This window comes from Leiobunum rupestre, chromosome 6 (assembly GCF_980474605.1).
Source record: "Leiobunum rupestre chromosome 6, qqLeiRupe1.1.hap1, whole genome shotgun sequence".
Lineage (NCBI taxonomy): Eukaryota > Metazoa > Arthropoda > Arachnida > Opiliones > Sclerosomatidae > Leiobunum > Leiobunum rupestre.
In genome coordinates this window covers 4,126,635-4,149,713 of record NC_143389.1, presented here as the reverse complement: position 1 = coordinate 4,149,713, position 23,079 = coordinate 4,126,635, and the positions used below count along the sequence as shown (strand labels likewise).

Sequence of the window (23,079 nt, the reverse complement as noted above, 5' to 3'; positions counted from 1 at the left end):
TGACTGCCTTGACACGCTACAACCTCTTGGTAAAGACAAGTTTTTAATAACTTTTACAACCCTGGCCTTCCTGCAACAGGCTCTCTCCTACAATGACCTCGTTATCAACGATAAACCTTGCCGACTCACCAGCGTCGAAGATGACGGCGTCTGGGTTACCATAAAAAACCTACCTCGCTGGATCCAATGGGACTCTGTCCTCACCACCATGAGACAGTATGGAACCATTAAAGCTCACCGTCTGGACGAGTACCCTCAACTGAAAGGACTCAAAAATGGAGACAGATCGGTAAAAATTAAAATTGAGAAACAAATACCCAATGTTGTTTTTTTTGGGCGTAGCCGAGCGCTAGTATATTACCAAGGGGTCGTGAAGAAGTGTTTCTTCTGCGACCAGGAGGGACATACGGCGTCCGCATGCGAGGCAAAAAAGGCCAGAAAGGAAGCAACCGAGAGGTCCGAGCACGTCCAGGAAGGGGAAAGCTTGGAAACCCAAGAAAAGATTGTGGCACCCAAGGAGCAAGAGCTCGCAACGGTATCAGCGGAATTGGCGGACCCACCCAGCGACCACCAGGAACCCCAGCCCAAGAAACGCAGCAACAGTACATATGTCCATCCGCAACAACTAGAGAAATTAAAGAACTATTCACAGGCAGAACTACGAGATTTTAGGGAATTCCTCGAGACTACCGAAACAATAGGCGACCGCAGGAAACAAGTGTATTTCGCGCTGATGAACAAGGAACAGGAAAAATTCTCCAAAAGACGAATGACCAACTCTCCAGGGAAATCAATAAAGAAAGGCAAGACAGAAGACGTTGAGAAGACATTCGCTAGCGCCACCAAAACCACACCGGAGCAAGATCTTTACGCAGATTACGTTACATACTGAATTTTTTAATTTTACTCAAATGTTTTAAAACCTGAAAAAATAGAAAAAAAGAAAACAAATACTTACCTTGATCGTATATGAACTTGGACACTCCTAGAAATTAGAAAATGTAAATACTTGATTTTTTTAGCTTATCCGACTTTGTTCGCGCTAATTTAACTAATTAAAAACGCGAACAAATATAACAAATGTAAAAATGTAAATATGTAAAATCAAACGAAGCTTTTAATAAACAATTAAAAGTATCTGTTCTTATCAGCTTAATATCTGATACGGGTCCCATCGGGGCCCAAGATATTAAACTTATTTTTGGACGGCGGCGGAGTGGTCGGAGCTTGCTCCACCTCCGCCACGGGTCGGCCTGGTATTGCAGTAAATCCGGGATCGGCCCACTTCTCTCTTGAAATCAAAAATCAAACGCTCTTATAATGGCGCACTGCGCAACACAGTATTTCCGGGAAATGTTATTTGGCTGTCTTTATATATATTTCTTTATTATAATATATTGCCCCTCTGACGTCATAAGTGGTAAAATCCTTATTGTCGAATAGTTAATAATGAAGAATCGGAAAGATTCCAGTTTTTGAATTTTCTTTTACCTAGTTATACACTCTTTTTCGCGGTATTTTCACGGAGGATAGGAAGGGAGGCGAAGTAGGAGGGATGAATGGCGGCAAGATTGCGGCAGCTACGCTACGTCTAGCCGCCATTTTTCCGAAATTTTCCCGCCGCTAAGCTTCTTACAAGGATGCTGCCGCGTTCATCCCTCCTACTTCGCCTCCCTTCCTATCCTCCTTGGTATTTTCCTGGGCGCGTCCATGCTTGGTTTTCCCCCTTTCAGTCCTCTCCTCCATTATGGATACCCAAGGAGTGGATGCTAGACTCCCCGTTTAGGGCAGAGGCAATGGCCGACGAGCGGGAGGCAAGTAAGAGGGGTAAAATAAAGGCGCGAAAAGAGGTTGTTCTGTGTTATTCCTGTGGTTTTATTCGTAACCCAAGGTTCGTAAATCGTGCATGTTCTAAGTGGTTGGCTGAAGGAACCGGTTTTCATAACGTAAATTCGCGGGTTTCGGTATGGTGGGTAGAGACAGCGCGCCCCTCATTTTTAGGTCATTGGGTTCCAGCCAAGATGTTCCGCGTAAAGAGAAAACACGAAATAAGCCCCTCTCCATTTTTTCTCTCTTCCCGTCTTCCGTGGACAGTGAGTCGCCGCCGGGGGCCCGCCGCCCGCGGCAGCTACATTACCAAGATATAAAGTGGCAAGGCTTATTTTTGGTAAGTACAAAATCATTTATTATATATTGCTCTATAATTAACTATATTTGGAATTAAACATTTTTGTTCTATTTATCTCAAAGTCATGATTATTCCTAACATTAATAGTATTAAACTTAATATGATATATCTTTTGTTAAAGTAGATTAGGAATTTATAATTTTAATATTTATAGAGGAGTTCGGATTTAAAATGTTATATTTTTTTAATAATGATCTCAAAGATCTGACTTTTGAAATGTTTGTTACTTTTTCTAAGTATCAATAAAACATGACATTAAATTTATATTGTGCCAAGGTTCATTTTTATATTTTACATAAACTACATCACCTAAAACAATTAATAGATAAAAGTTAGCTATATTATTTTGTTTAAAAAATATATCTCTGTCTCCGTTTTATTATTTAATTTCGTGGTTTGTTTTGATATTTTGTATTTTTGGGTTACTCCCCTAATCCATGCGGCTGTCCCATGATAAAACCTTCTATAAAACATTTTCCAAAAGTCCTTTTTTAGATTCAACTATTTAAATTACATTTAAGATTAAAATTTAGAACAAAAAATATATTTCACAATTAGAATTTGTTAATAAAATTTTAACTTTGGACTTCATTCCAAAACCAGAAAAGGCCATTTCAGAGTGGATTTTACCGCGGAAATGTTTTTGTTTAGAGATAAACGTTAGTTAGTTAGTTAGTTAGTTAGTTAGTTAGTTAATTAGTTAGTTAGTTAGTTAGTTAGTTAGTTAATTAGTTAGTTAGTTAGTTAGTTAGTTAGTTAGTTAGTTAGTTAGTAAGTAAGTAAGTAAGTAAGTAAGTAAGTAAGTAAGTTAGTACTATTTTAAGTACAAGCCTTAAGTAGAATAAAATGAAAACCAATTTTCTCGCCATTTTATTTTGTTCAATTTTGATACTAACATGTATTTTATTCACGGAAAGATGCTGCCAGTTGTTAAAAAAAGGCCAAGAGTTGACCGAAATAATATTATCGTCTGGGCGAACTTTTAATTGCATAAAAAAGCAGCGTCAAAATGATAGGATGAAGGTATTTTCCTGTTAAAAGACGCAAATCCCATCCCGCGAAAATAAATGAGTAGCCAACGGCACGCGGTGTTCCCAGGTGGTCTCCCTCCCAAGTACTGACCGCGCTCGACGCTGCTTAACTTCGGTGATCAGACGAGAACCGGTGTATTCAGCGTGATATGGCCGTTGCCGCTAGAGTGTAATTGATAGCGGTGGACAAGCCGCGACTAGCCAGGTCCTGGTAGGTTGGTGATCGCCGAGGGCCACCGGCTGCATGCGGCTCCAATAGAACGTTCTATACACTCTTTTTAGAAACGTTTACTGGGCGCCGATATTATCGTACAGACAACCAACGAGCAAGCCCTTTACCGCAGAAATTTCATCCCCCCCCCCCCCAAACCAGTTTTTTCATCACCCTCCCCGTAGACTGTAAGGTGATGGCGGTCGATTGGGAAGGCGCGTTTACGAATCTATAAAATTGGTGTGGTGTGCTTTCCCCCTTTGGAGTTCGGAGGAGGTGAAGGTTTGGCCGGTTTTTCGTCTTAGAGAAATATATTTATCTGGCAAACCCGTAAGAAATTGAGAGCAGTCAATTTTTATTAGTAGCGTAGTTGCTAGCCTAGGCTTCACATATTTCCGGCTTTGCTTTCCGCGCCTTTTTTCTTATTTTAAATGATTTTTGTAATAAATGTATGATGGCAAATAAGCAAAATTCTAGAAAATACTAGTCCCAAATCCACGTGTTTAAGATGAAACTTAGATCATGAAAATATCCTTAACCCCAAACATACTTCAACACCTAGGGTGCCTCCTACAACTCCTAAAAGGTACGTCTCTAAAATATTCATATAAAGACAGGACATAAGCCGAATTCTCTTAAACCAAAGAATAACAAAAGTTGTTAGTCCTGCTGAACCAGCTCTATAGTCTGTATGAAAAGTGACCGGTTATGGTCCACTTTTATAGAACGCTCTATTCGCTTATAATAAATTTTTCCTAAATGGTCATTTAAACGCGTTTGACGTTTCACGTAGAATCTAGTACACTTAATACGTTATTTATGGTCCTATAAACCACCATTTAGATTTTTTTTCCATACGGCCCGGTAAAGTGGCCCACTCTACTGTCTCTAGCCGATGACCCCAAAAGTGCCAGTCCGGGCCTGGCGGTGTACCTCTATTTCACGGATTCAAGATATCGTCTTCTCCTTTGTTCGCGCGATGGCTACAAACGTTGTCATCTCCCACCAGGACCAACATTCGGTGACGTAATTATGAAATATTTGAAATGCTCGAATTCTCTCTTTTTACTTTGTTAAACAGTGACGGCTCCTAGCGGGTTATCGCTTCTCGGCCTTTTGGCTAAGATCAAAGTGTAGTATCTGTTCTTATCAGCTTAATATCTGATACGGGTCCCATCGGGGCCCAAGATATTAAACTTATTTTTGGACGGCGGCGGAGTGGTCGGAGCTTGCTCCACCTCCGCCACGGGTCGGCCTGGTATTGCAGTAAATCCGGGATCGGCCCACTTCTCTCTTGAAATCAAAAATCAAACGCTCTTATAATGGCGCACTGCGCAACACAGTATTTCCGGGAAATGTTATTTGGCTGTCTTTATATATATTTCTTTATTATAATATATTGCCCCTCTGACGTCATAAGTGGTAAAATCCTTATTGTCGAATAGTTAATAATGAAGAATCGGAAAGATTCCAGTTTTTGAATTTTCTTTTACCTAGTTATACACTCTTTTTCGCGGTATTTTCACGGAGGATAGGAAGGGAGGCGAAGTAGGAGGGATGAATGGCGGCAAGATTGCGGCAGCTACGCTACGTCTAGCCGCCATTTTTCCGAAATTTTCCCGCCGCTAAGCTTCTTACAAGGATGCTGCCGCGTTCATCCCTCCTACTTCGCCTCCCTTCCTATCCTCCTTGGTATTTTCCTGGGCGCGTCCATGCTTGGTTTTCCCCCTTTCAGTCCTCTCCTCCATTATGGATACCCAAGGAGTGGATGCTAGACTCCCCGTTTAGGGCAGAGGCAATGGCCGACGAGCGGGAGGCAAGTAAGAGGGGTAAAATAAAGGCGCGAAAAGAGGTTGTTCTGTGTTATTCCTGTGGTTTTATTCGTAACCCAAGGTTCGTAAATCGTGCATGTTCTAAGTGGTTGGCTGAAGGAACCGGTTTTCATAACGTAAATTCGCGGGTTTCGGTATGGTGGGTAGAGACAGCGCGCCCCTCATTTTTAGGTCATTGGGTTCCAGCCAAGATGTTCCGCGTAAAGAGAAAACACGAAATAAGCCCCTCTCCATTTTTTCTCTCTTCCCGTCTTCCGTGGACAGTGAGTCGCCGCCGGGGGCCCGCCGCCCGCGGCAGCTACATTACCAAGATATAAAGTGGCAAGGCTTATTTTTGGTAAGTACAAAATCATTTATTATATATTGCTCTATAATTAACTATATTTGGAATTAAACATTTTTGTTCTATTTATCTCAAAGTCATGATTATTCCTAACATTAATAGTATTAAACTTAATATGATATATCTTTTGTTAAAGTAGATTAGGAATTTATAATTTTAATATTTATAGAGGAGTTCGGATTTAAAATGTTATATTTTTTTAATAATGATCTCAAAGATCTGACTTTTGAAATGTTTGTTACTTTTTCTAAGTATCAATAAAACATGACATTAAATTTATATTGTGCCAAGGTTCATTTTTATATTTTACATAAACTACATCACCTAAAACAATTAATAGATAAAAGTTAGCTATATTATTTTGTTTAAAAAATATATCTCTGTCTCCGTTTTATTATTTAATTTCGTGGTTTGTTTTGATATTTTGTATTTTTGGGTTACTCCCCTAATCCATGCGGCTGTCCCATGATAAAACCTTCTATAAAACATTTTCCAAAAGTCCTTTTTTAGATTCAACTATTTAAATTACATTTAAGATTAAAATTTAGAACAAAAAATATATTTCACAATTAGAATTTGTTAATAAAATTTTAACTTTGGACTTCATTCCAAAACCAGAAAAGGCCATTTCAGAGTGGATTTTACCGCGGAAATGTTTTTGTTTAGAGATAAACGTTAGTTAGTTAGTTAGTTAGTTAGTTAGTTAGTTAATTAGTTAGTTAGTTAGTTAGTTAGTTAATTAGTTAGTTAGTTAGTTAGTTAGTTAGTTAGTTAGTTAGTTAGTAAGTAAGTAAGTAAGTAAGTAAGTAAGTAAGTAAGTTAGTACTATTTTAAGTACAAGCCTTAAGTAGAATAAAATGAAAACCAATTTTCTCGCCATTTTATTTTGTTCAATTTTGATACTAACATGTATTTTATTCACGGAAAGATGCTGCCAGTTGTTAAAAAAAGGCCAAGAGTTGACCGAAATAATATTATCGTCTGGGCGAACTTTTAATTGCATAAAAAAGCAGCGTCAAAATGATAGGATGAAGGTATTTTCCTGTTAAAAGACGCAAATCCCATCCCGCGAAAATAAATGAGTAGCCAACGGCACGCGGTGTTCCCAGGTGGTCTCCCTCCCAAGTACTGACCGCGCTCGACGCTGCTTAACTTCGGTGATCAGACGAGAACCGGTGTATTCAGCGTGATATGGCCGTTGCCGCTAGAGTGTAATTGATAGCGGTGGACAAGCCGCGACTAGCCAGGTCCTGGTAGGTTGGTGATCGCCGAGGGCCACCGGCTGCATGCGGCTCCAATAGAACGTTCTATACACTCTTTTTAGAAACGTTTACTGGGCGCCGATATTATCGTACAGACAACCAACGAGCAAGCCCTTTACCGCAGAAATTTCATCCCCCCCCCCCCCCCCCAAACCAGTTTTTTCATCACCCTCCCCGTAGACTGTAAGGTGATGGCGGTCGATTGGGAAGGCGCGTTTACGAATCTATAAAATTGGTGTGGTGTGCTTTCCCCCTTTGGAGTTCGGAGGAGGTGAAGGTTTGGCCGGTTTTTCGTCTTAGAGAAATATATTTATCTGGCAAACCCGTAAGAAATTGAGAGCAGTCAATTTTTATTAGTAGCGTAGTTGCTAGCCTAGGCTTCACATATTTCCGGCTTTGCTTTCCGCGCCTTTTTTCTTATTTTAAATGATTTTTGTAATAAATGTATGATGGCAAATAAGCAAAATTCTAGAAAATACTAGTCCCAAATCCACGTGTTTAAGATGAAACTTAGATCATGAAAATATCCTTAACCCCAAACATACTTCAACACCTAGGGTGCCTCCTACAACTCCTAAAAGGTACGTCTCTAAAATATTCATATAAAGACAGGACATAAGCCGAATTCTCTTAAACCAAAGAATAACAAAAGTTGTTAGTCCTGCTGAACCAGCTCTATAGTCTGTATGAAAAGTGACCGGTTATGGTCCACTTTTATAGAACGCTCTATTCGCTTATAATAAATTTTTCCTAAATGGTCATTTAAACGCGTTTGACGTTTCACGTAGAATCTAGTACACTTAATACGTTATTTATGGTCCTATAAACCACCATTTAGATTTTTTTTCCATACGGCCCGGTAAAGTGGCCCACTCTACTGTCTCTAGCCGATGACCCCAAAAGTGCCAGTCCGGGCCTGGCGGTGTACCTCTATTTCACGGATTCAAGATATCGTCTTCTCCTTTGTTCGCGCGATGGCTACAAACGTTGTCATCTCCCACCAGGACCAACATTCGGTGACGTAATTATGAAATATTTGAAATGCTCGAATTCTCTCTTTTTACTTTGTTAAACAGTGACGGCTCCTAGCGGGTTATCGCTTCTCGGCCTTTTGGCTAAGATCAAAGTGTAGTATCTGTTCCCAGCTATTTCGCTAAAATCTTGGCCGAAAGGCCGTCAAGCGAGTTTTCCCAGCTCTCCAGCTGGTTCCTGCGATGCTGTCTTACCTGCCGGTATCCTGACGTCACTGTTCCTGTTCCAGTTGCTGCTCCTGAAGCTGTCGCTGCTGTTGCCGGTTCCGTTGCTGTTCCTGACTCTGCTGCTGTTCCTGTTCCTGGTCCTGGTTCTGCTGCTACTTACCTGTCGCTGCTAGTTCCTGGTCTCCTCGCCGACGCCTCTCGGGGATCGCCCTCTGGTGGTTCCTTTGTCCGTCTCCCGTTGTCTCTTGACGTCCGCAGTGGTGGAAGCCATGCCCCCTGCTTCGTCCAAGATGCCTGACTTGTCCGCTGCTGATCTGAAAAAGAATACGGCGAGAATTAAGTTTGAAGATGTTCCAGTTGATGATCTGGCCTCGGCCCTTCTCAACCACATTGGCCAGCAATGCATTGACGTTTTCCAGTTAATCGGAAAGTCCGAAGTGCAAATCACGTTCAAGGACGTTGAAAGTTTTCAAAAGGCTGTCGACTCCGGAGTCATTGTCGGAGACCGTCATCTAGATGTCACGAGTATCGTAGACCCTGTCCGCTACATCACTGTTCAAGGAGTTCCAAGCTGGTGGGCCCTGTCAATACTAAAGACAGCCCTCCGTAACCACTGCGATGTCCAATCGGAGACATGGGAAACCTTCCAGAAAGGTCCTCTAAAGGGTCTCAAGACCGGCACGAGACGCTTGGCCGTAAAGTTCAGGTCCGCCATCCCGAACCTCATGACAATCCAAGGTCAACGTATTCAAATCACGTACGAGGGCGTGCACAGGATGTGCTTCTATTGCCGCAAGGACAGCCACCAGGTGCGTGACTGTCCGAAAAAACGCCGAAAGGCTCTCTCAGCTGGGGAGCCGAATAAGGAGTCACCACCCGAAAGCGACGGACCAAGTGGGGAAGACGCTGATGGCGGTGCTCCGGAGACCAAGGTCGGAGACGAAGTGGGGGAGATCCCGGACCGGCCAAATCTGGAAACTAGCGACAATACGGCTCAAGAGCATCACCCATCCGATTTATCCGTCAACAAAATAAGCAGACACTGCACCGATCTTATATGGACTGTTGAGGACGAAAACTTTCTTAAGAAGTTTTTGCCCAATGACTTCGAAAAATACGTGGCGGAACTCAACGCATTTAACGACTTATCATCGGCCAGGAGGCTTTTCCTGATCAAGCGAGCCACAGCCTTAAGAAAGACAATCAACAAAAGGCGCCAGAGTTCTTCTCCGGGGGATAAATCCAGGACTGAAAAGAGGGTTAACGTCGGAAGCAAGACCGCGGCCGACGCCGTTAAAGCGAAAACCAGTGCCGAGGTGTACGATGACTACGTAACGTACTGATTTTTATGAATTTTTTATATTTCGCGTTTTTTAGAAATATAGCTTGAATTGTTCAATATGCTTATTGTTTTTAGTTACATTATAAAAAGTAAAGTCTGAATGAGTTTTAAATTAATTGTACTTACCTGAATTTTACAAACAAAATACCTGTTAAAAAAAAAACATAGTTATACTTACCTTTTGTGACAACTCTGTAAAGAGAAAAATTGTATTAGTGTTTTTGAAAATTTGACCTGTTTTTTTCCGCGATAATTTAATTTTAATTTAACCGCGGAAAAATGTATTTTTGACAAGAATTTCAAATAAACAAATTCAGTATCTGTTCTTATCAGCTTAATATCTGATACGGGTCCCATCGGGGCCCAAGATATTAAACTTATTTTTGGACGGCGGCGGAGTGGTCGGAGCTTGCTCCACCTCCGCCACGGGTCGGCCTGGTATTGCAGTAAATCCGGGATCGGCCCACTTCTCTCTTGAAATCAAAAATCAAACGCTCTTATAATGGCGCACTGCGCAACACAGTATTTCCGGGAAATGTTATTTGGCTGTCTTTATATATATTTCTTTATTATAATATATTGCCCCTCTGACGTCATAAGTGGTAAAATCCTTATTGTCGAATAGTTAATAATGAAGAATCGGAAAGATTCCAGTTTTTGAATTTTCTTTTACCTAGTTATACACTCTTTTTCGCGGTATTTTCACGGAGGATAGGAAGGGAGGCGAAGTAGGAGGGATGAATGGCGGCAAGATTGCGGCAGCTACGCTACGTCTAGCCGCCATTTTTCCGAAATTTTCCCGCCGCTAAGCTTCTTACAAGGATGCTGCCGCGTTCATCCCTCCTACTTCGCCTCCCTTCCTATCCTCCTTGGTATTTTCCTGGGCGCGTCCATGCTTGGTTTTCCCCCTTTCAGTCCTCTCCTCCATTATGGATACCCAAGGAGTGGATGCTAGACTCCCCGTTTAGGGCAGAGGCAATGGCCGACGAGCGGGAGGCAAGTAAGAGGGGTAAAATAAAGGCGCGAAAAGAGGTTGTTCTGTGTTATTCCTGTGGTTTTATTCGTAACCCAAGGTTCGTAAATCGTGCATGTTCTAAGTGGTTGGCTGAAGGAACCGGTTTTCATAACGTAAATTCGCGGGTTTCGGTATGGTGGGTAGAGACAGCGCGCCCCTCATTTTTAGGTCATTGGGTTCCAGCCAAGATGTTCCGCGTAAAGAGAAAACACGAAATAAGCCCCTCTCCATTTTTTCTCTCTTCCCGTCTTCCGTGGACAGTGAGTCGCCGCCGGGGGCCCGCCGCCCGCGGCAGCTACATTACCAAGATATAAAGTGGCAAGGCTTATTTTTGGTAAGTACAAAATCATTTATTATATATTGCTCTATAATTAACTATATTTGGAATTAAACATTTTTGTTCTATTTATCTCAAAGTCATGATTATTCCTAACATTAATAGTATTAAACTTAATATGATATATCTTTTGTTAAAGTAGATTAGGAATTTATAATTTTAATATTTATAGAGGAGTTCGGATTTAAAATGTTATATTTTTTTAATAATGATCTCAAAGATCTGACTTTTGAAATGTTTGTTACTTTTTCTAAGTATCAATAAAACATGACATTAAATTTATATTGTGCCAAGGTTCATTTTTATATTTTACATAAACTACATCACCTAAAACAATTAATAGATAAAAGTTAGCTATATTATTTTGTTTAAAAAATATATCTCTGTCTCCGTTTTATTATTTAATTTCGTGGTTTGTTTTGATATTTTGTATTTTTGGGTTACTCCCCTAATCCATGCGGCTGTCCCATGATAAAACCTTCTATAAAACATTTTCCAAAAGTCCTTTTTTAGATTCAACTATTTAAATTACATTTAAGATTAAAATTTAGAACAAAAAATATATTTCACAATTAGAATTTGTTAATAAAATTTTAACTTTGGACTTCATTCCAAAACCAGAAAAGGCCATTTCAGAGTGGATTTTACCGCGGAAATGTTTTTGTTTAGAGATAAACGTTAGTTAGTTAGTTAGTTAGTTAGTTAGTTAGTTAATTAGTTAGTTAGTTAGTTAGTTAGTTAATTAGTTAGTTAGTTAGTTAGTTAGTTAGTTAGTTAGTTAGTTAGTTAGTAAGTAAGTAAGTAAGTAAGTAAGTAAGTAAGTAAGTTAGTACTATTTTAAGTACAAGCCTTAAGTAGAATAAAATGAAAACCAATTTTCTCGCCATTTTATTTTGTTCAATTTTGATACTAACATGTATTTTATTCACGGAAAGATGCTGCCAGTTGTTAAAAAAAGGCCAAGAGTTGACCGAAATAATATTATCGTCTGGGCGAACTTTTAATTGCATAAAAAAGCAGCGTCAAAATGATAGGATGAAGGTATTTTCCTGTTAAAAGACGCAAATCCCATCCCGCGAAAATAAATGAGTAGCCAACGGCACGCGGTGTTCCCAGGTGGTCTCCCTCCCAAGTACTGACCGCGCTCGACGCTGCTTAACTACGGTGATCAGACGAGAACCGGTGTATTCAGCGTGATATGGCCGTTGCCGCTAGAGTGTAATTGATAGCGGTGGACAAGCCGCGACTAGCCAGGTCCTGGTAGGTTGGTGATCGCCGAGGGCCACCGGCTGCATGCGGCTCCAATAGAACGTTCTATACACTCTTTTTAGAAACGTTTACTGGGCGCCGATATTATCGTACAGACAACCAACGAGCAAGCCCTTTACCGCAGAAATTTCATCCCCCCCCCCCCCAAACCAGTTTTTTCATCACCCTCCCCGTAGACTGTAAGGTGATGGCGGTCGATTGGGAAGGCGCGTTTACGAATCTATAAAATTGGTGTGGTGTGCTTTCCCCCTTTGGAGTTCGGAGGAGGTGAAGGTTTGGCCGGTTTTTCGTCTTAGAGAAATATATTTATCTGGCAAACCCGTAAGAAATTGAGAGCAGTCAATTTTTATTAGTAGCGTAGTTGCTAGCCTAGGCTTCACATATTTCCGGCTTTGCTTTCCGCGCCTTTTTTCTTATTTTAAATGATTTTTGTAATAAATGTATGATGGCAAATAAGCAAAATTCTAGAAAATACTAGTCCCAAATCCACGTGTTTAAGATGAAACTTAGATCATGAAAATATCCTTAACCCCAAACATACTTCAACACCTAGGGTGCCTCCTACAACTCCTAAAAGGTACGTCTCTAAAATATTCATATAAAGACAGGACATAAGCCGAATTCTCTTAAACCAAAGAATAACAAAAGTTGTTAGTCCTGCTGAACCAGCTCTATAGTCTGTATGAAAAGTGACCGGTTATGGTCCACTTTTATAGAACGCTCTATTCGCTTATAATAAATTTTTCCTAAATGGTCATTTAAACGCGTTTGACGTTTCACGTAGAATCTAGTACACTTAATACGTTATTTATGGTCCTATAAACCACCATTTAGATTTTTTTTCCATACGGCCCGGTAAAGTGGCCCACTCTACTGTCTCTAGCCGATGACCCCAAAAGTGCCAGTCCGGGCCTGGCGGTGTACCTCTATTTCACGGATTCAAGATATCGTCTTCTCCTTTGTTCGCGCGATGGCTACAAACGTTGTCATCTCCCACCAGGACCAACATTCGGTGACGTAATTATGAAATATTTGAAATGCTCGAATTCTCTCTTTTTACTTTGTTAAACAGTGACGGCTCCTAGCGGGTTATCGCTTCTCGGCCTTTTGGCTAAGATCAAAGTGTAGTATCTGTTCTGCAGAATTATACCGAGATCTTTGTCCAGGGGCGAGTGTTTTACGCCTATAAGGCGAGTTTGCCTGCTCCGCTACGCTGAATCACCAGTTGCTGCCGTTCCTGTCTCCAGTCCAGTTACAGTTCCGGTTGCTGATCCTGTTTTCCTGTTGCTGCTTGCTACAAACAAGCGGTTCCTGAGCTCCGGTCTCCGCCTCGGCGGTCACCACCAACATCGCCATGGCTCCTGCCCAGTCATCGATGGCCTCTCCTTCAGCTGCAGCTTTGAAGAAAGCAACAGCTAGAATCAAGTTTGAAGGCGTTGCCCTAAACGACCTTGCTACAGCTCTCATTGATCTTGTCGGTATCCAAGGAATCACTGTGTTTCAGCCTGTGGGGAAAGATGCCGCACAGGTGACTTTCAAAGACGCTTCCTGTTTTCAGAAAGCCATAGAATCTGGTATTATGGTCGGAGAAAAGCAAGTTGACATTATTGGTGTAGCTGATCCAGTTTCCTACATAACGCTAAGGGATGCTCCGAGTTGGTGGGAACTATCTTTCATCAAGTCCGCTCTTCGTACCTACTGTGATGTCTTGTCCGAGTCATGGGAAACGTTCCAGGAAGGTCCTCTTAAAGACCTTAGGAACGGAACTCGACGCTTAGAAGTCCGCATGAAAAGTACAATCCCGAACCTGATGACCATAAGCGGTCATCGCATCCAGATCACCTACCGGGGAATCCAGAGAATGTGTTTCTACTGCCGCAAGGACAGTCATCAGGTTCGGGATTGCCCGAAAAAGAAAAAGAAGGCTCGACGAACTCCAGAAACTATCGCTGAACAGACCCCGTCATCTGACGAACCAGAGATGGTAGGGACCGGAACGCCGATTCCAGAGGGGGACGCCGCAGATGCTAGCGCACATGACGAAACATCGGACGAAGTAGGACCTTCCCGTGACTTCCAGGTTCCAAAAGAGAGTTGGTCGTTGACAACGCCAGAGTCATCCCCAAAGAAACCTCAATCTCCCGTCGTAGTCAAAGGCTACGCTGATGCCGTTAAGTCTCCTCAGTGTATGCCGAAATCCGATCTTCCAACACCAAAGGAACCTGCACAGGAAGTGGAAATATATGACCGCGATTGGAATTTCGCTGTTATGTCGAGACCCGAAATTGAAGATTTCTGTCGGCGTGCCAAAGCATTAACCTCCACGAAAACACTTATCACAGACTGGCGGGCCAACACTCTAGCGATGGCTGAAAGAACACTCCATAATCGTTTCAAACGAAGTCAAAGTCCCTTAGATGCAAGAGATCCTAAGAAAGGGAAAAAATAGGACAATAATGTGTGTTGTAAATATATTATTGGTATATTTTAATTGACACTTTTAAATTTGAATTCGCTTTCTCTGGAATCACCTTTTGTGATTTAATTTTAAGTTTTCTTTAACGTCTTAGAATTTTTAATTTTTAAATTTTAAAATTTTGTACAAAAAGGATCTATTAGTTTTGTTATTTTAAATACTTACCTGTTATACTCACCTCGATATAGATAAACCCTGAAAAAAAAGGGGGACAAAATTAATATTACAAAATTATTAAGCTCAAATTTACAACCAAAAGCAAATGATACTTACCTCGTCCAAGTATTGCCCAAATTCGAACCTGTAAATATAACAAAGATTTTAATACTTTCAAACGTTTGTACCTAGAAAAATGTTAACAATCTGAACGCCAGTCTTTTAACCCTCGTTAATATTTACGAAAGTGTATTTTGCTAATACAGTGTTCGCGATAATTTAAATTATAATAATAACCGCGAACATTTGTAACTTTTGACCAGAATTTCAAATAAACAAATTCAGTATCTGTTCTTATCAGCTTAATATCTGATACGGGTCCCATCGGGGCCCAAGATATTAAACTTATTTTTGGACGGCGGCGGAGTGGTCGGAGCTTGCTCCACCTCCGCCACGGGTCGGCCTGGTATTGCAGTAAATCCGGGATCGGCCCACTTCTCTCTTGAAATCAAAAATCAAACGCTCTTATAATGGCGCACTGCGCAACACAGTATTTCCGGGAAATGTTATTTGGCTGTCTTTATATATATTTCTTTATTATAATATATTGCCCCTCTGACGTCATAAGTGGTAAAATCCTTATTGTCGAATAGTTAATAATGAAGAATCGGAAAGATTCCAGTTTTTGAATTTTCTTTTACCTAGTTATACACTCTTTTTCGCGGTATTTTCACGGAGGATAGGAAGGGAGGCGAAGTAGGAGGGATGAATGGCGGCAAGATTGCGGCAGCTACGCTACGTCTAGCCGCCATTTTTCCGAAATTTTCCCGCCGCTAAGCTTCTTACAAGGATGCTGCCGCGTTCATCCCTCCTACTTCGCCTCCCTTCCTATCCTCCTTGGTATTTTCCTGGGCGCGTCCATGCTTGGTTTTCCCCCTTTCAGTCCTCTCCTCCATTATGGATACCCAAGGAGTGGATGCTAGACTCCCCGTTTAGGGCAGAGGCAATGGCCGACGAGCGGGAGGCAAGTAAGAGGGGTAAAATAAAGGCGCGAAAAGAGGTTGTTCTGTGTTATTCCTGTGGTTTTATTCGTAACCCAAGGTTCGTAAATCGTGCATGTTCTAAGTGGTTGGCTGAAGGAACCGGTTTTCATAACGTAAATTCGCGGGTTTCGGTATGGTGGGTAGAGACAGCGCGCCCCTCATTTTTAGGTCATTGGGTTCCAGCCAAGATGTTCCGCGTAAAGAGAAAACACGAAATAAGCCCCTCTCCATTTTTTCTCTCTTCCCGTCTTCCGTGGACAGTGAGTCGCCGCCGGGGGCCCGCCGCCCGCGGCAGCTACATTACCAAGATATAAAGTGGCAAGGCTTATTTTTGGTAAGTACAAAATCATTTATTATATATTGCTCTATAATTAACTATATTTGGAATTAAACATTTTTGTTCTATTTATCTCAAAGTCATGATTATTCCTAACATTAATAGTATTAAACTTAATATGATATATCTTTTGTTAAAGTAGATTAGGAATTTATAATTTTAATATTTATAGAGGAGTTCGGATTTAAAATGTTATATTTTTTTAATAATGATCTCAAAGATCTGACTTTTGAAATGTTTGTTACTTTTTCTAAGTATCAATAAAACATGACATTAAATTTATATTGTGCCAAGGTTCATTTTTATATTTTACATAAACTACATCACCTAAAACAATTAATAGATAAAAGTTAGCTATATTATTTTGTTTAAAAAATATATCTCTGTCTCCGTTTTATTATTTAATTTCGTGGTTTGTTTTGATATTTTGTATTTTTGGGTTACTCCCCTAATCCATGCGGCTGTCCCATGATAAAACCTTCTATAAAACATTTTCCAAAAGTCCTTTTTTAGATTCAACTATTTAAATTACATTTAAGATTAAAATTTAGAACAAAAAATATATTTCACAATTAGAATTTGTTAATAAAATTTTAACTTTGGACTTCATTCCAAAACCAGAAAAGGCCATTTCAGAGTGGATTTTACCGCGGAAATGTTTTTGTTTAGAGATAAACGTTAGTTAGTTAGTTAGTTAGTTAGTTAGTTAGTTAGTTAATTAGTTAGTTAGTTAGTTAGTTAGTTAATTAGTTAGTTAGTTAGTTAGTTAGTTAGTTAGTTAGTTAGTTAGTTAGTTAGTAAGTAAGTAAGTAAGTAAGTAAGTAAGTAAGTAAGTAAGTAAGTTAGTACTATTTTAAGTACAAGCCTTAAGTAGAATAAAATGAAAACCAATTTTCTCGCCATTTTATTTTGTTCAATTTTGATACTAACATGTATTTTATTCACGGAAAGATGCTGCCAGTTGTTAAAAAAAGGCCAAGAGTTGACCGAAATAATATTATCGTCTGGGCGAACTTTTAATTGCATAAAAAAGCAGCGTCAAAATGATAGGATGAAGGTATTTTCCTGTTAAAAGACGCAAATCCCATCCCGCGAAAATAAATGAGTAGCCAACGGCACGCGGTGTTCCCAGGTGGTCTCCCTCCCAAGTACTGACCGCGCTCGACGCTGCTTAACTTCGGTGATCAGACGAGAACCGGTGTATTCAGCGTGATATGGCCGTTGCCGCTAGAGTGTAATTGATAGCGGTGGACAAGCCGCGACTAGCCAGGTCCTGGTAGGTTGGTGATCGCCGAGGGCCACCGGCTGCATGCGGCTCCAATAGAACGTTCTATACACTCTTTTTAGAAACGTTTACTGGGCGCCGATATTATCGTACAGACAACCAACGAGCAAGCCCTTTACCGCAGAAATTTCATCCCCCCCCCCCCCCAAACCAGTTTTTTCATCACCCTCCCCGTAGACTGTAAGGTGATGGCGGTCGATTGGGAAGGCGCGTTTACGAATCTATAAAATTGGTGTGGTGTGCTTTCCCCCTTTGGAGTTCGGAGGAGGTGAAGGTTTGGCCGGTTTTTCGTCTTAGAGAAATATATTTATCTGGCAAACCCGTAAGAAATTGAGAGCAGTCAATTTTTATTAGTAGCGTAGTTGCTAGCCTAGGCTTCACATATTTCCGGCTTTGCTTTCCGCGCCTTTTTTCTTATTTTAAATGATTTTTGTAATAAATGTATGATGGCAAATAAGCAAAATTCTAGAAAATACTAGTCCCAAATCCACGTGTTTAAGATGAAACTTAGATCATGAAAATATCCTTAACCCCAAACATACTTCAACACCTAGGGTGCCTCCTACAACTCCTAAAAGGTACGTCTCTAAAATATTCATATAAAGACAGGACATAAGCCGAATTCTCTTAAACCAAAGAATAACAAAAGTTGTTAGTCCTGCTGAACCAGCTCTATAGTCTGTATGAAAAGTGACCGGTTATGGTCCACTTTTATAGAACGCTCTATTCGCTTATAATAAATTTTTCCTAAATGGTCATTTAAACGCGTTTGACGTTTCACGTAGAATCTAGTACACTTAATACGTTATTTATGGTCCTATAAACCACCATTTAGATTTTTTTTCCATACGGCCCGGTAAAGTGGCCCACTCTACTGTCTCTAGCCGATGACCCCAAAAGTGCCAGTCCGGGCCTGGCGGTGTACCTCTATTTCACGGATTCAAGATATCGTCTTCTCCTTTGTTCGCGCGATGGCTACAAACGTTGTCATCTCCCACCAGGACCAACATTCGGTGACGTAATTATGAAATATTTGAAATGCTCGAATTCTCTCTTTTTACTTTGTTAAACAGTGACGGCTCCTAGCGGGTTATCGCTTCTCGGCCTTTTGGCTAAGATCAAAGTGTAGTATCTGTTCTTATCAGCTTAATATCTGATACGGGTCCCATCGGGGCCCAAGATATTAAACTTATTTTTGGACGGCGGCGGAGTGGTCGGAGCTTGCTCCACCTCCGCCACGGGTCGGCCTGGTATTGCAGTAAATCCGGGATCGGCCCACTTCTCTCTTGAAATCAAAAATCAAACGCTCTTATAATGGCGCACTGCGCAACACAGTATTTCCGGGAAATGTTATTTGGCTGTCTTTATATATATTTCTTTATTATAATATATTGCCCCTCTGACGTCATAAGTGGTAAAATCCTTATTGTCGAATAGTTAATAATGAAGAATCGGAAAGATTCCAGTTTTTGAATTTTCTTTTACCTAGTTATACACTCTTTTTCGCGGTATTTTCACGGAGGATAGGAAGGGAGGCGAAGTAGGAGGGATGAATGGCGGCAAGATTGCGGCAGCTACGCTACGTCTAGCCGCCATTTTTCCGAAATTTTCCCGCCGCTAAGCTTCTTACAAGGATGCTGCCGCGTTCATCCCTCCTACTTCGCCTCCCTTCCTATCCTCCTTGGTATTTTCCTGGGCGCGTCCATGCTTGGTTTTCCCCCTTTCAGTCCTCTCCTCCATTATGGATACCCAAGGAGTGGATGCTAGACTCCCCGTTTAGGGCAGAGGCAATGGCCGACGAGCGGGAGGCAAGTAAGAGGGGTAAAATAAAGGCGCGAAAAGAGGTTGTTCTGTGTTATTCCTGTGGTTTTATTCGTAACCCAAGGTTCGTAAATCGTGCATGTTCTAAGTGGTTGGCTGAAGGAACCGGTTTTCATAACGTAAATTCGCGGGTTTCGGTATGGTGGGTAGAGACAGCGCGCCCCTCATTTTTAGGTCATTGGGTTCCAGCCAAGATGTTCCGCGTAAAGAGAAAACACGAAATAAGCCCCTCTCCATTTTTTCTCTCTTCCCGTCTTCCGTGGACAGTGAGTCGCCGCCGGGGGCCCGCCGCCCGCGGCAGCTACATTACCAAGATATAAAGTGGCAAGGCTTATTTTTGGTAAGTACAAAATCATTTATTATATATTGCTCTATAATTAACTATATTTGGAATTAAACATTTTTGTTCTATTTATCTCAAAGTCATGATTATTCCTAACATTAATAGTATTAAACTTAATATGATATATCTTTTGTTAAAGTAGATTAGGAATTTATAATTTTAATATTTATAGAGGAGTTCGGATTTAAAATGTTATATTTTTTTAATAATGATCTCAAAGATCTGACTTTTGAAATGTTTGTTACTTTTTCTAAGTATCAATAAAACATGACATTAAATTTATATTGTGCCAAGGTTCATTTTTATATTTTACATAAACTACATCACCTAAAACAATTAATAGATAAAAGTTAGCTATATTATTTTGTTTAAAAAATATATCTCTGTCTCCGTTTTATTATTTAATTTCGTGGTTTGTTTTGATATTTTGTATTTTTGGGTTACTCCCCTAATCCATGCGGCTGTCCCATGATAAAACCTTCTATAAAACATTTTCCAAAAGTCCTTTTTTAGATTCAACTATTTAAATTACATTTAAGATTAAAATTTAGAACAAAAAATATATTTCACAATTAGAATTTGTTAATAAAATTTTAACTTTGGACTTCATTCCAAAACCAGAAAAGGCCATTTCAGAGTGGATTTTACCGCGGAAATGTTTTTGTTTAGAGATAAACGTTAGTTAGTTAGTTAGTTAGTTAGTTAGTTAGTTAGTTAATTAGTTAGTTAGTTAGTTAGTTAGTTAATTAGTTAGTTAGTTAGTTAGTTAGTTAGTTAGTTAGTTAGTTAGTTAGTTAGTAAGTAAGTAAGTAAGTAAGTAAGTAAGTAAGTAAGTAAGTAAGTTAGTACTATTTTAAGTACAAGCCTTAAGTAGAATAAAATGAAAACCAATTTTCTCGCCATTTTATTTTGTTCAATTTTGATACTAACATGTATTTTATTCACGGAAAGATGCTGCCAGTTGTTAAAAAAAGGCCAAGAGTTGACCGAAATAATATTATCGTCTGGGCGAACTTTTAATTGCATAAAAAAGCAGCGTCAAAATGATAGGATGAAGGTATTTTCCTGTTAAAAGACGCAAATCCCATCCCGCGAAAATAAATGAGTAGCCAACGGCACGCGGTGTTCCCAGGTGGTCTCCCTCCCAAGTACTGACCGCGCTCGACGCTGCTTAACTTCGGTGATCAGACGAGAACCGGTGTATTCAGCGTGATATGGCCGTTGCCGCTAGAGTGTAATTGATAGCGGTGGACAAGCCGCGACTAGCCAGGTCCTGGTAGGTTGGTGATCGCCGAGGGCCACCGGCTGCATGCGGCTCCAATAGAACGTTCTATACACTCTTTTTAGAAACGTTTACTGGGCGCCGATATTATCGTACAGACAACCAACGAGCAAGCCCTTTACCGCAGAAATTTCATCCCCCCCCCCCCCCCCCAAACCAGTTTTTTCATCACCCTCCCCGTAGACTGTAAGGTGATGGCGGTCGATTGGGAAGGCGCGTTTACGAATCTATAAAATTGGTGTGGTGTGCTTTCCCCCTTTGGAGTTCGGAGGAGGTGAAGGTTTGGCCGGTTTTTCGTCTTAGAGAAATATATTTATCTGGCAAACCCGTAAGAAATTGAGAGCAGTCAATTTTTATTAGTAGCGTAGTTGCTAGCCTAGGCTTCACATATTTCCGGCTTTGCTTTCCGCGCCTTTTTTCTTATTTTAAATGATTTTTGTAATAAATGTATGATGGCAAATAAGCAAAATTCTAGAAAATACTAGTCCCAAATCCACGTGTTTAAGATGAAACTTAGATCATGAAAATATCCTTAACCCCAAACATACTTCAACACCTAGGGTGCCTCCTACAACTCCTAAAAGGTACGTCTCTAAAATATTCATATAAAGACAGGACATAAGCCGAATTCTCTTAAACCAAAGAATAACAAAAGTTGTTAGTCCTGCTGAACCAGCTCTATAGTCTGTATGAAAAGTGACCGGTTATGGTCCACTTTTATAGAACGCTCTATTCGCTTATAATAAATTTTTCCTAAATGGTCATTTAAACGCGTTTGACGTTTCACGTAGAATCTAGTACACTTAATACGTTATTTATGGTCCTATAAACCACCATTTAGATTTTTTTTCCATACGGCCCGGTAAAGTGGCCCACTCTACTGTCTCTAGCCGATGACCCCAAAAGTGCCAGTCCGGGCCTGGCGGTGTACCTCTATTTCACGGATTCAAGATATCGTCTTCTCCTTTGTTCGCGCGATGGCTACAAACGTTGTCATCTCCCACCAGGACCAACATTCGGTGACGTAATTATGAAATATTTGAAATGCTCGAATTCTCTCTTTTTACTTTGTTAAACAGTGACGGCTCCTAGCGGGTTATCGCTTCTCGGCCTTTTGGCTAAGATCAAAGTGTAGTATCTGTTTCCAATAGTTCTATACCGAGATCTTAGTCGGGGGGCGAGAAGTGTTTATACGCCTTTAAGGCGAGTTATACGTACCTGCTCGTCTATCTGCCAAGCTGAGTCGGCATTCTACACCGACCCAGATCCTGTTCCAGTTGAAGTTCCTGTTCCTGCTCCTGCGTTCCAGTCGCTGTTTGGCTCATCCCAGCGGTTCCTGAGTATCCGGTTTCCGCTTCGGCGGTCACCACCATCGTCGCCATGCCTGCCGTGTCGTCGCTGCCGTGCAAACCACAGTCCGGGCCTTCGTCCTCCAAGAAGGCCACGGCAAGAATCAAGTTCGACGGGGTCAATGTAGAAGATTTGGCTGTAGCTCTTTTCGACTGCATTGGCCCCAAGAGCATCACAGTATTTCAGATGCTGGCTAAATCTGAATGTCAGATCACTTTCAAGGACGCCATCTGTTATCAGAAGGCCGTTGATGCCGGTATAATTGTCGGCGACAAACATCTAAGTATCATTGGAGTTGCAGACCCGGTGACTCAGATCACTATGAAGGATGCGCCTTGCTGGTGGGATCTACCGTTCCTGCGAGCCGCTTTGAGGAACTACTGCGAAGTGGTGTCGGAAACATGGGAAACCTTCCAGAAAGGCCCGCTTAAAGATGTCCGAAACGGAAATCGCCGCCTTGAAGTCAAGGTCAAGAGCCCAATCCCGAACCTGATGACCATCAGCGGACATCGCATTCAGCTCGTTTATCAAGGTGTCCAAAGAATGTGCTTCTACTGTCGTAAAGACAGTCATCAGGTTCGGGATTGTCCTAAGAAGAAAAGAAAGGCGCCACCAGCTCCAGAAAATTCGGTCATCCAGGGCCATATTCCGGCCCCCGAAGACGCTGTCAATCTGGGGAACGAAACCACACCACCACCACAGAAAAGGGCAGCTATCACAGACGCTGCCGTCCACGAAGAACAGATGGAAGAATCTGTACCGGAAGCAGGATGTTTCGAGGGGGGTGAAGATGGTTGGAGTCTCTCTTCGCCAGGATCTTCCCTTAAACCATCTGATTTGCCGCAAATGTCCAACGGCTACGCAAACGCAGTAAAGACTCCGCCACAGCACACACCTGTTCTAGAGCTCTTTCCCATTTCGAAAAACCCAGCATATGAAGAACCGATCTACGAACGA

At 41.1% G+C, this 23,079-nt stretch overlaps 9 non-coding genes and 4 pseudogenes across 9 annotated transcripts; 8 read left to right on the top strand and 5 right to left on the bottom strand.

Moving 5' to 3' along the window:
* Positions 1-1,110: 1,110 nt before the first annotated feature.
* Positions 1,111-1,290, top strand: LOC149938547 (U2 spliceosomal RNA; annotated as a pseudogene).
* A 1,971-nt stretch (positions 1,291-3,261) lies between these two features.
* LOC149938546 (5S ribosomal RNA) lies at positions 3,262-3,380 on the bottom strand. The gene has a single exon (XR_016482065.1). It is a non-coding gene; the product is annotated as a 5S ribosomal RNA (ribosomal RNA).
* Positions 3,381-4,530: 1,150 nt separating this feature from the next.
* On the top strand, positions 4,531-4,722 carry LOC149938545 (U2 spliceosomal RNA). Its single transcript, XR_016481503.1, has one exon. It is a non-coding gene; the product is annotated as a U2 spliceosomal RNA (small nuclear RNA).
* A 1,967-nt stretch (positions 4,723-6,689) lies between these two features.
* LOC149938544 (5S ribosomal RNA) lies at positions 6,690-6,808 on the bottom strand. The gene has a single exon (XR_016482064.1). It is a non-coding gene; the product is annotated as a 5S ribosomal RNA (ribosomal RNA).
* Positions 6,809-7,962: 1,154 nt separating this feature from the next.
* On the top strand, positions 7,963-8,119 carry LOC149938543 (U2 spliceosomal RNA; annotated as a pseudogene).
* A 1,568-nt stretch (positions 8,120-9,687) lies between these two features.
* On the top strand, positions 9,688-9,880 carry LOC149938542 (U2 spliceosomal RNA). The gene has a single exon (XR_016481682.1). It is a non-coding gene; the product is annotated as a U2 spliceosomal RNA (small nuclear RNA).
* Positions 9,881-11,851: 1,971 nt separating this feature from the next.
* LOC149938541 (5S ribosomal RNA) lies at positions 11,852-11,970 on the bottom strand. Its single transcript, XR_016481436.1, has one exon. It is a non-coding gene; the product is annotated as a 5S ribosomal RNA (ribosomal RNA).
* Positions 11,971-13,120: 1,150 nt separating this feature from the next.
* LOC149938540 (U2 spliceosomal RNA) lies at positions 13,121-13,253 on the top strand (annotated as a pseudogene).
* A 1,716-nt stretch (positions 13,254-14,969) lies between these two features.
* On the top strand, positions 14,970-15,161 carry LOC149938539 (U2 spliceosomal RNA). Its single transcript, XR_016481663.1, has one exon. It is a non-coding gene; the product is annotated as a U2 spliceosomal RNA (small nuclear RNA).
* Positions 15,162-17,148: 1,987 nt separating this feature from the next.
* On the bottom strand, positions 17,149-17,267 carry LOC149938538 (5S ribosomal RNA). The gene has a single exon (XR_016482062.1). It is a non-coding gene; the product is annotated as a 5S ribosomal RNA (ribosomal RNA).
* Positions 17,268-18,418: 1,151 nt separating this feature from the next.
* Positions 18,419-18,610, top strand: LOC149938537 (U2 spliceosomal RNA). The gene has a single exon (XR_016481501.1). It is a non-coding gene; the product is annotated as a U2 spliceosomal RNA (small nuclear RNA).
* Positions 18,611-20,597: 1,987 nt separating this feature from the next.
* LOC149938536 (5S ribosomal RNA) lies at positions 20,598-20,716 on the bottom strand. The gene has a single exon (XR_016482061.1). It is a non-coding gene; the product is annotated as a 5S ribosomal RNA (ribosomal RNA).
* Positions 20,717-21,870: 1,154 nt separating this feature from the next.
* Positions 21,871-22,007, top strand: LOC149938535 (U2 spliceosomal RNA; annotated as a pseudogene).
* The last annotated feature ends 1,072 nt before the right edge of the window (positions 22,008-23,079 follow it).